Below are 15,262 nucleotides of genomic sequence, written 5' to 3'. Positions count from 1 at the left end.
AATAAAGTTTCCATATGTGTGTGAACCTGTTTCTGGACACTCTATTCGACTCCATTGGGCTATTCATCTTTCTTTGCACACATACTATATTGTCTTAGTTTCTGTAGCTTCATAAGCCTTAAGTCTTGACATTTGATAGTGCAAGACACCTCTCTCTCCCACAAACACACACACATACAATTTTACATAAATTGGGTCATATCATTCATATTGATTTTATCAAGGCCAAAATTCTTCTATATTTTATACCTTTTTTTTAACCTCTCTGATACCCTGCACATACATACCACATCTTTCCCCTACCTCCATTCCTCTCCCATGTTTAGGTGTATCAACCTGTTTTGAATCTTCCCACAATATTCTTTATGCTCATATAGTCATTTACACACATAAATATATATATATATACTTTATGGGGTCATAATTGCAAAAATGGGTCTTATTGTATATCCTTGTCTCTATTTGATTTCTTCACCGAAAAATATATCATGATAATCCCTCTAAGTCAGTTAGAAATGATATCCAATGCAATCTTTTTTCAGTGTTGTGCAATATTCCATGGGATAAATGGCCCACAATTTAGTCAACTATTCCTCTATTCATGGACATTAATTTTGTTTCCAAATCTGTGTAGTTGCAAATAATGCTGATATGAACATCTTTGACCTTGAACAAGTATCTTTTCTTATTGGAATTCTGTTTTTAAAGGATAGATTCCCAGGAGGAGGTTGCTAGATGGAAAGGCATGTGTATCTTACATTTGAAAAATCATTGCCCAATTGTTTCTAAAAACATATAATGACTCGCTAATGATTCACATTTCCTCTAACCATAAGTAAAAGGATCCTTCCCCCCACATTTGTACCAGTGGTAGGAGTTATCACTCTTTTTAATTGTTATTAGTCTTGTAATAGAAATGATAGCATTGTTACTTTCATTTGTATTTGTCTGACTACTAGAAAAGTTAAATATCTTTTCACATGTTTACGGATATTTGAATTTGATCTTCTCTGAACTATCTCTTGATATCCCTTGCCCATTTTCCTATTTATTATTTGTCATATTTTTATTAATTTGTCAGAAACTTTTGGTATGGTTTAGATATTAACATTTTATGAATCATCTGCATTAAAAATATGTTCCCTAATCTATTATTTGCCTTTGTTTATGACATCTTTCACCATACTAATGTTACATAAATTTTTATATAGTCAAATATGCCTATCTTTTTATTTTATAGCTTTTAAATTTCCTGACTTGGTTAACAAATTTTTTCTATTCCACACTACCCTGTCCCTCAACCATGGCCCTTGGGAGATATATATATCTCCCCCATATTTCCTTGTAATAAGTTTATGGTTTTATTATTTTTTTAAGCCTTTAATTCAGGTGGAATTTTTTAATATGATGTGAGGCAGAGAATCCAACTCTATTTTTCTTCTAAGCAGATTATCAGCACCATTTATTAAACAGACGACCCTTTTTTTTCACTGGGATCTGTTTCTGGGTTTTCATTCTATTCCTATGTCAATCCCATTCCTTATATATAATGTTTTTATATCTGGTAAGAAATCAAGTTTTCCTCCTCCAACTAGTCTTTAAAAAATTTTAGGGGGATTTCTCAGACATTTACTTTTCATATCAATTTTTAGATAATTTAATACAATAAAAAATCCATTTGAATTTCAATTAGAATTTTATTACATTTATAAGGTAATTTTGGAGAGAATTGAATTTTTTATGATGTTAAGTCTTCCCGTCCAAGAAGGTGGTATATTTTCCATGTGTATACATATTGTTTTATTTCTTTCAAAAGTATATAAATGTCTCCCTTTTGGTTCAATTCTATGAATTTCCATTTGTGTTGCCTTTAACATCTAGGAGTTAGACTCAGCCAGGTATCATAGACCCAACTTGCTGACTAAGACAGAAGACCTTAAAGGACCAGTCTGTAAAAATAAAAAGAAGCTCACCGGCAAGTTTTTAGGGACAGTATGTCAACTTTTAGGGAAAGTTTTTTCTTTCTTTTTCTTAGTTGTTTGATAATATAAGAGAGAAAAATAAAAATCTCCACGCATTGCATATAACTCACTTGGAAAACTTCAGTGGCCTTTGGTCTTTCAACCCAGCTCAGTTATGCTCCCCCCTCCCCCACCCACCAGGGTCTCTTCCCTCTCCTCCCAGGCTCTCTCCTTCCACATTTGGTATCTGGGCCTCTTAGGGGTCTTAATCAGAAATGTTTCTCTCCACAGCAGTATCCCAGGCTCCATGCTCTATGCATATTATTTGTGACATTTTTGCCGTTTTTAACATCTCATTATTGTCCCCATTTTTTTTCTTTTGAGGAGAAAATTAAGACCAAGAATAGAAATGGCAGTGGTTCTCAGCTCTAAAAGACCCAAAACCTCTTTCAAAAAATCAATACAATTTCTTAGTATAATTATAAAGAGAAATAAAATGAAAGTAATTTATAATCAAATAATGTGCATTTCTGTATGTAAATTCAGGCATAGCTACACTAGAAGACAGTGAGTCTTGCACCTATTCATAATAAATAAGTTTGTATTTAAGACTAGATGATACTCAACTGAATACTATTGGAACTTCTTTATATTTGAAATTTTGAAATAATGGTTAAAGAGTATATTTGATGTGTGTGTATATATATGCTTATATATCCATATATGTCTTTGTGTGTGCATATATACACACACACACATATACACACATATAGATATAGACAGATATTTTGACATAGATGTGTTGTATTGCCATTGTTCAAGTATTGTAATGTGCCTAAATGGTAAACAACTCAACGAGATGAACTGGAAAAAGAGTTCTGTTTCCCTTGATTTACGTGGTAGTTGCTTTCTGGGACCGCCAGAGTATGTTATAACGGTGCAAAAATACTTTGATTTATGTGTGCAACCGAGTCTAGGCTCAGATCATTATAAGCAGGTTGTCCATCTCTGCGGACTGGCGGGTTGTGCTAGGCAAATGGGGGCTTGTCCCACACACGGCGAGATGTCCAGCGTCCTAACCTTCTCCCCACCAAACGCGCAGAGGCACCCCCAAATTGTAGTGCCAATCAACAGGTCTCCATGAAATGCCCAAAAGGCCTCCTAGGGGGCAGTCCCAGCCCCGCCGCGAGCCTCCCCCCAGCTCAGGACCCCTCGGGTGCCGCCTTCCCGGAACAGGGCCCCGATGCCCGCTCGGAGCGGGCGCCCCAGCCGGCAAGGGCGCGGGCAGCGGGGAAGATGGATGCGGCGAGCGCGCAGCTCGGCTGCCCAGCCAGGATTTCCTCCGACCTCCGCGGCCCCTTTGTTGGCGGAGAGAGCAACAAGCTCCCGGCTTACGGCGGAGGTCAGGGGAAAGTGATTTCAATTAGAGGGGGATCACGGAGGTCTCAAGCCAACACAGACAAGTTGTGTAACACTGGCGGCGCGGCGACCAGAGTCATTTATCCTTCTCGGAGCTAGTCATCCTGGGCTTTGCAGGAAGTCCCTTTGCTGCCCACCCCCATCTCCCTTCTCTTGCTGGCTTTTGAAAGGAAAGAGAATGAAAGGTGAAACAGAATGAGTGGCCCGCTGCTGAATTTCTCATTTCTGCAGGGTGAGTGAGGAGGCAACTAATTTTGGAGATGTGGGCACGGAGGCCTGCAGGAGGAGGAAGCCAGAGGGTCTGCCTCTTGCCCCCTGGCCCAGATGCGACTGGTGGTCTTGAGGGTTTCAGGGTTGGAAGCAAAGAGAGGAAAAACGGTGAGAGGCAGGCTATGCACCTTGTGGCCTCCCCCTTCTACCCCTTCTGTCTATGGGAATCCTCCCACCCTCAGGGCCCATCTCCGGGCCACTTCCTCCTTGAAGTCGCCCTGACTTTGCCTTCTCTGGGCATTCAGAGCCAGTACTGTTCAATCCGGAACATTGTGCACTGTCTCCCTGTGGTTCTTGAGGTTAGTCTGTTTCTCCAGCCACTCCTTTTAGCCCCTGGTTCTGTTTATCTGACTGTATTCTTACTGCTTTCTAAGTTCATGTTCGTTTCCGGGTACCAAAAATAGACACTGGCAAACGGGTATGTGCAGCAGAAGTGAAGAGGGTAGGAGGGCTCAGGAAGCAGGATGGCAGGAGGAACATGTGAAAGAACTCGGGAGGCTGGTGCTGAAGAAGGGAACAGGGAGGGAGGCCAGGATGGCTGTCAGCAAATGCTTGAAGACTGTCCATGGTGCTAGGATAGCAACGCTTCCATGAGGGACCGTTGCGCAGGCTGGTGACCCTCGGGGGCACTCATCCGGAAGAATGGTTGGCACATGGTAGGTGTCTGAAAAATTGCAGCTATAGCATTCATATTTATGTTGGCACAGAGTGTTCAGGCCAATGTAGGAGATCCAAAGTGGGCTAATGGGTGGCAATTAGGAAGCTTTGCCTCGTAAAATTCTTCCATTCTAAAATGTCCTTCACTTCAGACAGAACAGGTTTGGAGATGCAAAAGCCTTTTCTTCCCTGGCCACCCTGAAAGGGAAGAAAAAGGCTCAACTTGGAAAGTAACTAAATTTTATTTTTTTAAAAAGGAGGATTCATAGAGATGTAAAACACAGGCCTTGCTCTCTTGTGAAACAATGCTATAAAATCCAAATTGTGTGTGTATGCACGCATGTGTGTGTGTGTGCACGTGTGCATGCATGTGGCAGTGGTGCCCCAGATGTCCTGGTCCAGAGGCCCAGGCTTTAGGCTGGCCTTGCTGCTAAAATATATGACCTCAGCAAAGCCACTTAACCTCTGCCAAATGGGGCCTCAATATCTTTCCAGCTCACTTCACTGGGGTATTGTGAGGATCAACTGAGATAATGGATGTGGAAATACTTTGAAAGAAAGGAACGTGCTACAGATGCCAGGATGTGTGTTAGGCAGGACCTCCCTCTGACAGGATGGATGGCTTGCAAACTTAAATAACAATCTCACTGCTTATATGCCCTCTACTGCTGTTCCAGTTTCCACCCAGCTGTTTTAATTGTTTTAAAATTATGTGTGCACCACAGAGAACTATGGGTAGTGGAGATCTATACTATGCCTGGATATTTTTTTTCTTTCACTTAGAATAATGAGCAGCAGTCTACACTTGTCATTTTAGGAGAATGCCCTTTAGGTTTGGAGTCACGTGTGTTGCAAAGGTGAGGGCGGGGGTGGGGGGTTCAATATCTCCTTTACCTCTGGGTACTGACATGCCACTCCACACAGCCCTCTGCTCCAAGCCACCAAGCGAAACCCCGTCCTCAGCCTCGGTGTTGAAACCCCATCCTGACCTCTGCACTTCCTGAAATATCCACGCCTGTCCAGCTCCTGGCCACCCAGCTCTGGAACTACCTCTCACCTTCCCTCCTCTGCCCACTGTCCCCACTCAGAAATTACCCATGTCCCATGTTATGGAAACCATCTTCTTTACAGGGAAATGGCAATAATTTATACTTGGACAGAAAGAAGGTAGCAGTTGAATATCTTACCCCTTCTGTGATTTTGAAAGTTCTAGTGCAGAAAGAAGGAATTTCAATAACGGAATCCTGACATGATGAGAGGTAGACCAGAGACTAGCATCCACAAATCACCAACCTCAGGAAAGCATTAACTGGCCCCAGAACTATTATCTGCATGTATTGCACCCCAAAGAACTGAGCTATGGTGGTTCTACTGAGGTGCCCCAGCCACACACCTAGCTTCACTGTCAGCGAACGGTACATTTGCATATTGTGTGTGTGTGTGTTGGATACTGGACACATGGGTCTACAATAAAGATGGCACTGACAATCCTTACTATATAATATAGATTAGATACTATAGATATCTATATTTATATATGCCAAGGCCCAGAGTCATAAAGTAAGTTGGTCTGCAGTATGCATTCGTTTACAATAACCAAAGTCCAATTGACAGTTTCTATCCATAGCTCAGAAGGACAAGTTTCTTATTCAAGAATCATCTGTTCACTTATCCTCCTTCTCCCAAGTCAACAATTAAAAATTCTTCTTCTTATAAGCATCAGTAAATGAAAATGTGTTTGTATTTCTGATACTTGCTCCAGCTCAGTAAAACCACGATGTGTTTGCACCTCTGATTAAAAGTGGGATGTTTTAATGTAATTTGCTTTGTAAACAAAAGTGTATATAGAAGCACAAATATAACCCATTTCATACTCATCAGATTTTTAAAAAAATCAAGTCTCATTAAACCACCTGCAATGAGTAACATAAATTAGTATAACCATAAGTCCAAAACTAGGCGTTCCCTAGAACCCGGTAATTCCGCTTGTACTGTCATGCATGTGTGCAAGAAGTAGTATAAAAAAGTGTTCACTGTGGCAGTCTTATTGCAGGAAATAAACTGCAGTATTCCTCTGATAAAATGCCACATTGCAGGTAAAAAGAACACTGTTCCACCAACACAATTCAGTAAACAAACAAACAAACAGAAACGAACTTGCAGAACAAGTTGTTCAATATGATACCATTTATATTCATTTAAAAATCTACACAAACACTACTGTTATTTGTTCACAGATATATAGATGTTTGTAAAAGCATTTAAAATAGGCTGGAAAGACACACACCCCGTTCGTGATGGTGATGACTTGGTTGTGGGGCACAGAAAGGGGGTTGGCAGGAGAGGAATTGGGGAGAGATAAAAGAGATGTCAATTCTACTCCAACTATTGTATTTCTTTTTCTTAACAAAATGAAGCAAAATTGACACAATATTAATAACCATCAGTTCTGGCGGTGGGTACATCAGTCTCTGTTCTCTTATTCTCTGTACTTTTCTGTATTTTTTTTTAATTTCTGAAAATAAAAAATAAATAAGCAGATGAACACAAATAAATAATTAACTAGCAGCACATATGCTGTTCACGCATCTACCTATCCAATTACCACACATCCTTTAAGGATTAATCAAATCCTGTATTGCCCACAAACCCAGTCCTGCTAACCTACCCACAGAGATTTCTCCTCCGAATTTCTATAGCACTGTCTGTAGTATCCATTTAGCCCCCAGATTATATTGGGTTTGGCACCTGGTCATATTTGTCTCATGGCATTTTCTGTTGTCAGTGTCTTGTCTCCCCTGGAAGCATAACACTCTGAAAGGCAGGACCCACGAGGGCCCCTTTTCATGCCTCCTCCAACCACAGGCAGGACTCAGGACCTTTTCAAGTAGGACATTTCTTAATGTAAAAACATTTCAAAGACTCCACTTGAGAGTAGCATCCATCAACTGAGAAAATTCAGAATGATCAGATCTCCTAAGAATGTGATAATGTATTTAAATGCATTGGTTTATTTATCAATCACAAATATCCATAAGCATGTGAAAAATGCTGTCTTCTTGTGCAGAACAATTTTCCTTTCAGGTTCCTGACAATGTTGGGTAGCCAAATGGATCCCCAACCCGCTCTCAGCCAATTCTCATATCCCTTCCCTTGGTATTCTATGGCCCCCATTTGAGTACCACAGCTCCAACTGGTGCTGTGCCCTGCCCCAGGCTACCTCACCCCATTCCCTTGGCACCTGCTGTGGTCCAGTATCACAGACCTTTCCCCAATTACCACGGTACATACTTGACTTAGCTCTGGCTTCAGCTCTGACTTGCTTCTGTGTAAATGTGGATCACCATTCTCCCTTCCCCAAGGCCGCATTTCCTACCCCTAAACCCAGTTCGGAGGCCTCCTTCTCCCCAAACCTTCCCTGTTGCCATCAGCTGAAAGTGATCTCTCCCCCTTCCATGGCCTATTACCTGTACCTCTGTTATGGCTGCCAAAACTTTCTACCTCATCCTAAAGTTATTCTTTGAGGATGTGAACTCCTTGAAGACAAGGTTGCTGGGAGGTAGTTGTTGGATAACCAGCCAGCCTCGAGCTGTTGGCTGTAGCCCATGCCAACTGTGACCCACGTAAAACTGCACACCAGGAAAGATGCAGAGTCACATTCTAGTGCCCCCTGCAGGGCAGAAATGGGCCCTGCCCACCATGCCAGGCTGCACAGCCCTGTTTATCACACTAAGAAAGTCTTCATCTGTGCCTTCCCACCTCTGACTGGCCCAGCCCACAGTAGAGGCCTCTGGACTAATTTTTACTGCTGTATCTGATTTTATGTCTGTGCCTTCCACCCCCACCCCCCCACCCTGGAGGCTAGGAGCTATTTCTTTCCTGTTGAGTCTATACTTGTGTCTCCAAACCTTCACAGGCTACTAGGGTCCTTGGACAGTGGTTGGTTGACCCTATCATTCTCCCATAACCTTGACCCCAGCTGCAATGGCCAGCACTGGGCTAGGAGTCCAGAGGCCTGGGCTCTTTCTTCTTTGGTCATGCCATCTGTAAAATGGGCTAATGGTACTTCCTCAAGCCCCTTCAGCTCTAAAGTTCCCTAGGTCCTTTTTCACTCTGGATGACAATTTCCAAAAAAAAAAAAAAGACCTCTGGTCACTAATGGTGACCCTGGTCTGCAAATTCCAAAATGGTTTTAGTGCTATGGCTGTGGGATTATAGGCAATTTTTTAAATTGGGGCTGCTGTATTATCTTTTCTATTTAAAAGAAGGTAAAACGGCTTGTAGCGGTGCCACCTCCAGATTTGTAGTTCCCACCCACTCAGAAGCACCAAGGGCCCCCATCTAATCTCCCCTGCCCCCACCCCCCATTAGAGAGGCACGGGACCCTGGAAGGTGCGTTTTAATCCGACTCCGGGAGCAGTGGCTATCCTGGTCCCATGACGCCGCAAACAAGGTCCTTCCCAGCTCTCCGCCCGCTTCTCTTCTGCCCACCGAAGAGGACTGGCTAGACAGCTCTGCGCTGCCGGCAGCGACACTCACCTCCAGGAACGCCCGGCCTCGGCTGCAGCGGGGATGGGCGACCGGGAGGGGGTCGCGGCTCCGCAAAGCCGTGGAGAACATTAAGCCTTTGCACTCCCACCCCCCACGAGATTGCTGATCAAAAAAAGGGAGGCAAACAAAGGCGGGTGAATGGGAATCAAATTGAGTTGGGGCAGCGGACAGATGGGGCCTGCCAGGCGCCCACAGCCCGTCCTATTCATTAAAAAAAAAAAAAAAAAGAAAGATAATCCACCTCCTCCCCGCGGCTTTGCCAGAGGTGGGAGGTACAGGATGGGGGTGGAGCGCTGGGCCAGGGGGCCCAGATGTTTTCCAAACCATAGAATCCCAGCCTGCCCGCTTGGTAAACCTCGCCCCCCAGGTTAATTGTCTCCCTTGTGCTTGGGACTTCTGTTCCGTATATCAGGGTTTCCTAAAGCGGAGCATCCCTGTATAGAAAGGCTGAGGCTGAGGGAGGGGAGGAGCTTGGGTGGCAACGCTGGAAGGCTGCACAGCTGCTAGGGTGGTGGCATCCGGGTGCAGGGAGCTGAGAGGAAGGCGTGGAGAGTTGGGTCTGTCGCTTATACGCCTGAAATTATTCTTACAGAAGCCCCTTCCTGGAGAGGTGCATGGTCGGTATTAAGTCAAAAAAGGAGCAGGCCTGATAGGAATTCCCCCATATTCTCCTCCCTGTCTCCTGCCCATGTGCAAGAGCCCATCTGCAGCTTCAGACACATGTGTGGTCCTCGCTTATGTGCAACATAAGATATTGAGAGCTTTCCAGTTACAAAGAACCTTCCCTCCATGCCCTCATTTAATCCCAGCAACAAACGTGTAAGATGCGTAGGGCTTGGTTAGCAGTCCCAGTTTACAGATGAGGAAATTTAAGTGACTTCTTAGGGTCACATGGTTACTAGATTACAGACTCCTGGCAAAGCACTGTCTAGCACACATGCAGGTACACTCAGGTGTGTATCACACGTATGAACCCGTGCCAACATTTGCTCATGCCTCTGCATGCCTACGGCTAGGCATTGGGCTATATACACAGCCGTGTGTGGATGTGGAGAGAATCCTTCCCATTTGCGGAGCATCTTACTGCTCACAGACACGGCTACCTGCATCCCTTTCCTTGTACCCATGCTCCCATGGGCACACACCGATGCCTGGCCCCGGGAGATGCTGGCCTTTGCTTTGGACCTATGTTCCATCCTTCAAGGGGCCAAAGCAAACGAACCTGGAGATACCATCTTAATCCCCATAATATTTCTCAGAATCAGATTACAAATTTGTTCTTTGAAAGTTGCCTGCCAGGCAGGAGAAGGCTACCTTGTTAATGGGGAGGAGGGATCAAGAGAGCAGCCTGAGAAATCAGGTGTCAAGCTGACCTTTTGGAGAGAGCCAAGTACTCATTCTTACTATTGATTCCTTTCAAGGAAGACAGAAGGCACTTTATCTCCCAGCTGTTGAGCTAAGGGCAGGGCCAGCAACACGGGGAAGCAAAGACAATAGTCTTCTATGCCAATAGAATACACGGGCAAAGGGCCCTACTGACCTATGTCTTTTAAATATTTGTCACAGGTCTTGCAATTCCACCATTAGAGATTTATTCCTTTAGCATAAGCATTGCCCTCCGCAATCTTTAGATATGAAAATTCTTGCTTCAATCTACCTAGGAAATACATTAGGTCTCTTGTATGGTAGTTTTCAACCCTGGTTGCTGAATGTTTTTTAAATAGAGATTTCCAAATTCTACTCCCAGAGATCATCATTCATTCATTTATTTATTCATTCAATGAATGTGCATTAAGTATCCACCTTCCGTGTGTCAGGCGCTAGTCTAGGCACTAGGGATATGGCAATGAATTAAACAGACAAGGTCCCTGCCTCCTGGGAGCTTATATTCTAGTAATGGGGATGCAGACAGTAAGTGAACAGATAAGCACAAAAATGTCAGATAATGACCAGTAATGTGCAGAGACTTAGGATGATGCAAAAGGCAATTTCACTTTGATGGTCAGGGAAGGCGTCTCAGAGAACGGGACATGAAAGCAAAAGCCCACCACGTGAAGGTCTAGAGGAAGAAGGTTACAAGCTGGGGAATGGCCAGTACAAAGGCCCAAAGGTTGGAAATGGCTCCGCCCAACTGAAAGACAAGGTCAAAGCTAGAAACGGGCCAGACCAGGTAGCCCATGGAGAGCCAGGCTAAGGAGTATGGATTTGACTCTAAGAGCTAAGGGATACCATGTTGGGGGTGTTGTTTAGCAGAGAAGTGACTTAATCTGATTTGTAGCTGCAGGGAGGGTGAATTGGAGGGGGCAAGAGAGGAGGCAGGAAGCCAGTAGGGAGGGTACTGCAGTGGCCTAGGGGAGAGTTCTAGTGGAGTGGACTGTAGTGGTAGAGGTGGAGGCTAAGAGAAGCAGTTGATCCTAGATTAGCTCTGAGTCATCTCAAAGCCGAGAGGCCTTGCTGGTGGTTTGGATGTGGGGGTGAGCGAGAATGAGAAACCAAGGACAACTTCTAGGTCTTTGGTCTGAACCACAGAGTGGACAGTAATTTTAACTGAGATGAGGAGGGCTGGTGGAGCTGCTGAAGGGAGAAAATCAAGGGTTCGCCTTTGGCCATGTGAAGTTTGAGCTGACCATTAGCTATTCATCTGGAGGGAAGGACTGAACAGTGAGATGCAAGAGTCTGAAGTGATTCCTCCAGCTGGAGATACAGCATCAGTAGCCATTAACACAGAGTAGGTATTAAAGCCATGGAACTGGATGAGACACAGAGAGAGAAAGTGGAGATAAAGAAGAGAAGTGGTGGGCCGGCCCCGTGGCTTAGCGGTTAGGTGAGTGCGCTCCGCTGCTGGCGGCCCGGGTTCGGATCCCGGGCACGCACTGACGCACCGCTTCTCTGGCCATGCTGGGGCCGCGTCCCACATACAGCAACTAGAAGGCTGTGCAACTATGACATACAACTATCTACTGGCGCTTTGGAGGGGGAAAAATTAATAAAAAAGAAGAGATGTGGGCCAAAGGCTGAGTCCTGAGGCACCCCAACCTTTAGAGTCAGTGCTAAAGAGGAAGAGGAGTCAGCATAAACAGACTGTCCAGCGAGACAGCAGGGAAACCTGGAGAGAGTGTGATGTTTGAGAAGCCAAGGGAAGGATGTGTTTCAAGAAAGAAGAAGTCATTAACTTTATCAAATGCCACTGAGAAATCAGGGAAGGTAAGAACAAAGAAATGAACATGAAAGTAATTGTTGACTCTGCAAGAATAGTCTCAGCGAAGTGGTGGGGATGGGAGCCCAGCTGGGGCTGAGGAGAGTATACAAGGGGAGGAGGTGGAGACAGAGACTTGTTCCTCCTACGGCAAGTTTTGCTATGAAGGAGAGGAAAGCAGGGTAGCAGCTATCCAGAAATGGAGTCCTTTACTTTAAGATAAGACGCAAACACAAACTGTAGAGTCAGAGACCCATGTAACTCTAGAGCTGTGAGATCTTGTCTGTTCTGGCCCACACATTTCGAAAGGGAGAGATTGAGATCCAGAGATGCAGTCACTGTTTGAGGGCACAGATTGGTCTGCAGCCAAGACTAGACCATAGGATTCCTGCTCCTGGAATGGACCTTGTATAGAGTAGGGCCGGCTCATGAGGATCTCAGATGAGCCACCAGGGCAGCCTGCTTCACCTTCTGAATGGGTGCCCTCGTCCTGCTTTCCTGCTCCTGGTACACCTGCCCCTCCCTCAAGGGCCTTTGATGGGTTGCCTAGCAAGGCCTGAGCAGACAGATCCCCTAATGTAAATACTTTGGTGTTTTAGGTTGCTTGCTTGCACCTCCCTTCCTGGGGGCCCTCCACGGTGCTACAATCAACGACTGACAACCTAGGCCCAGATAGAATGACTCTAGGTGAGGAGAGACAGGCAGGCTCACTCTCCTCTCCATCTTCACTGGGCTGTATGTGCTGACGTGCATTGTGGAGTCCCACTGGCCCTGACCTGTGAAGGACCGCATGACAAGAGCTGTGGAAGGGATGGAAGAGATCCAAGTTCTAGTCCTGGCTTGTTGGTACTTCACCAAGTGGCCTAAGGTTGGTCACTTTCTCCCTCTGAGCCTCAGTTTCCTCTTTGTATAAATAGAGGAGACCATACCAGTTGTTTTCCCTGGTCCCAGATGGGTGGTATTAGAATGGATGGGTACCCTCCTGCAAGTTCTTAAGGAAAGAATGCCCCATCACAGCTCCCAAGCCCAGCTAACATGCACCTGTGTCTCTGAATGGGCCAGCTCCTCCATGATGCCTCCCCACCGCCCACAGGAAATGCTCCCGTTGCACTCCTGAGTGGTTCCCCCAGGATGTTTATGTTCTGATGCTATCCCTTGGGAGCCCGTTTATGTTTCCAGCCTGCTTTCTCTTTCTAATCAAAGCCCCACCTTGCCCAGGGATTTACTTCCTACTGCTTCTGCTCCCAGGGTCCAGCAAGACCCTTGCCTTCTCTCCGGGCCTCCTGACATCATGGGCCAACGGTTTGGAAACTGAGACTCAGGTTGGTACAGTCATTTAATTTCTTGAAACTATCATCTGAACCCAGTGGGCAGGCTCGTCTACTCTGTCAGAACCTGCAATGGTTGTTATTTTACTTGTTTTTGCTTTAGCTTTCTTTATAGGGGAGGGCAAAGGTCTTTTCCATTTCTCCTCCAAAAGCGAACCAAATAATATAATCAATTTGGCTGATGCAGGGCTGATCCAGAGCATTGAAGCAAGCATTTGTGGATGATATGATGGGGGAATAAAGTGCTTGTGAAAACCAACTGATTAGTCCAGAGGTCGAGAATGAATCTGCGTCTGTGTTCATCGATCTCTCCTCATCTTTGTCAACGCCTGTGTGCCCTGCTCCTATGCCACTGCTGGGCAGCATGGGGCCCTGGAAATGGCAGCGGAGTGGGCACAGGGGTCTCTGAGGTGCTGGGTCAGGAGGCTGCTTCCCATTTAAAGAGACAGGCCCAGTTAAACCATGTGTACCATGCCTTCGAGGAGAGATTTTAGGGGTCATGAGGGGATTTCCTGCTCTCCAAAATGCCTCCTCATCTCTTCCCTGATAAAGTCTACAAAGCAGGGCCTCTCATCCAATATGCCACACAATGCTTTAGACTTGAGTGCTTTTCAAGAGCCTGTAAAATTATCTTTGCAACCTGGAAAAAAAATGGCTTTAAAATAAGAAAACTGCAAAATCAAAATTAATTAAACTTTAATCAAACGTTTGCAAAGTATATCGTTTTGTTATCTATTCAACCACAACTCAACTCAGATAGTTAAAAATAAATGAGATTTCTTGTATTCATGAGCAAATGAGTGTGTTTGTAATGTTCGATATGATGTGGGATGGAGTCATCTCAAGTAAGAAGGCACGAAGAAAGGCGCTGTGCCATAGAGGAGAGCAGAGTGGTTTCAATTGAGACCCCCTGCGGTGTCACCTCACATCCAGGACCCTCAGATCACCAGAGACATACCAAGGAGCAGATCAAGGAAATTCATGCTGCCCCTGAGGACTGGTTGTGGGAGGGGCATGCACCAAAGATAAATTGCACCTACTTTATGATTTTCGTCATTTAACAGACATTTCCACCAAGTCCATGTCACTGTATTGACACTTTGGGGAATAGTCCTTTCACCTAAAAACGTTATAATCCAAGGGAGAAAAATGTATATCCAAATATTTGTAAAATATAGGCACAATTAGTGATGTATGCCTGTGAGGAGTACAAATCCAGAGGGGAAGTTTGCTTTAGGCTGCGGAGATTAGCAGGTGAGCCACAGCTAGTCTATACCCGCAGAACTAGGATAGGCAATGGGAGCTGACCTGGATGATGCCAACCTCATGATCTCCCTGTTGTTCCCGGGACATCTAATGGCTAGAAAACCCTGGAGCTGACATCGATTCTTCAGTCCAACCGGGGGTCTGGTATTTACATACACTTTGCCCCCTGATCCTCTTCAGTTCTTTTCCTAAGTCTTTTATTTTTTCTTTTTGTTTTTATTGAGATAATAATTCACATATCACAAAATTCACCTTTTTAAAGTGTAGAATTCGTTGGTTTTTAGCATATTCATAAAATTGTGCAACTATCACCACTATCTCATTCCAGAACATTTTCTTCACTCATTTATTAGTTCTTATATTTTTTTTGTAGATTTCTTGGAACATTCTGCATACAAAATTGTGTCATCTACAAATAGAAATAGTTTTCATTGTTCCTTTCCAATCTGATGACTTGCATTTCTTTTTCTTGCCTAATTGCCCTGGCCAGAGCCTCCAGTACAACGTTGAATAGAAATGGCAAAAGCAGACATTTTCATCTTGTTCCTGATCTTAGGCAGAAAGCTTTCAGTCCTTCACTAGTAAGTGTGATGTTAGCTGTGGGCTTTTTATAG

Source organism: Ceratotherium simum, chromosome 14 (assembly GCF_057802395.1).
Source record: "Ceratotherium simum simum isolate JZ-2026a chromosome 14, ASM5780239v1, whole genome shotgun sequence".
NCBI classification, from domain to species: Eukaryota; Metazoa; Chordata; class Mammalia; order Perissodactyla; family Rhinocerotidae; genus Ceratotherium; species Ceratotherium simum.
This window is presented reverse-complemented; position numbering follows the sequence as displayed.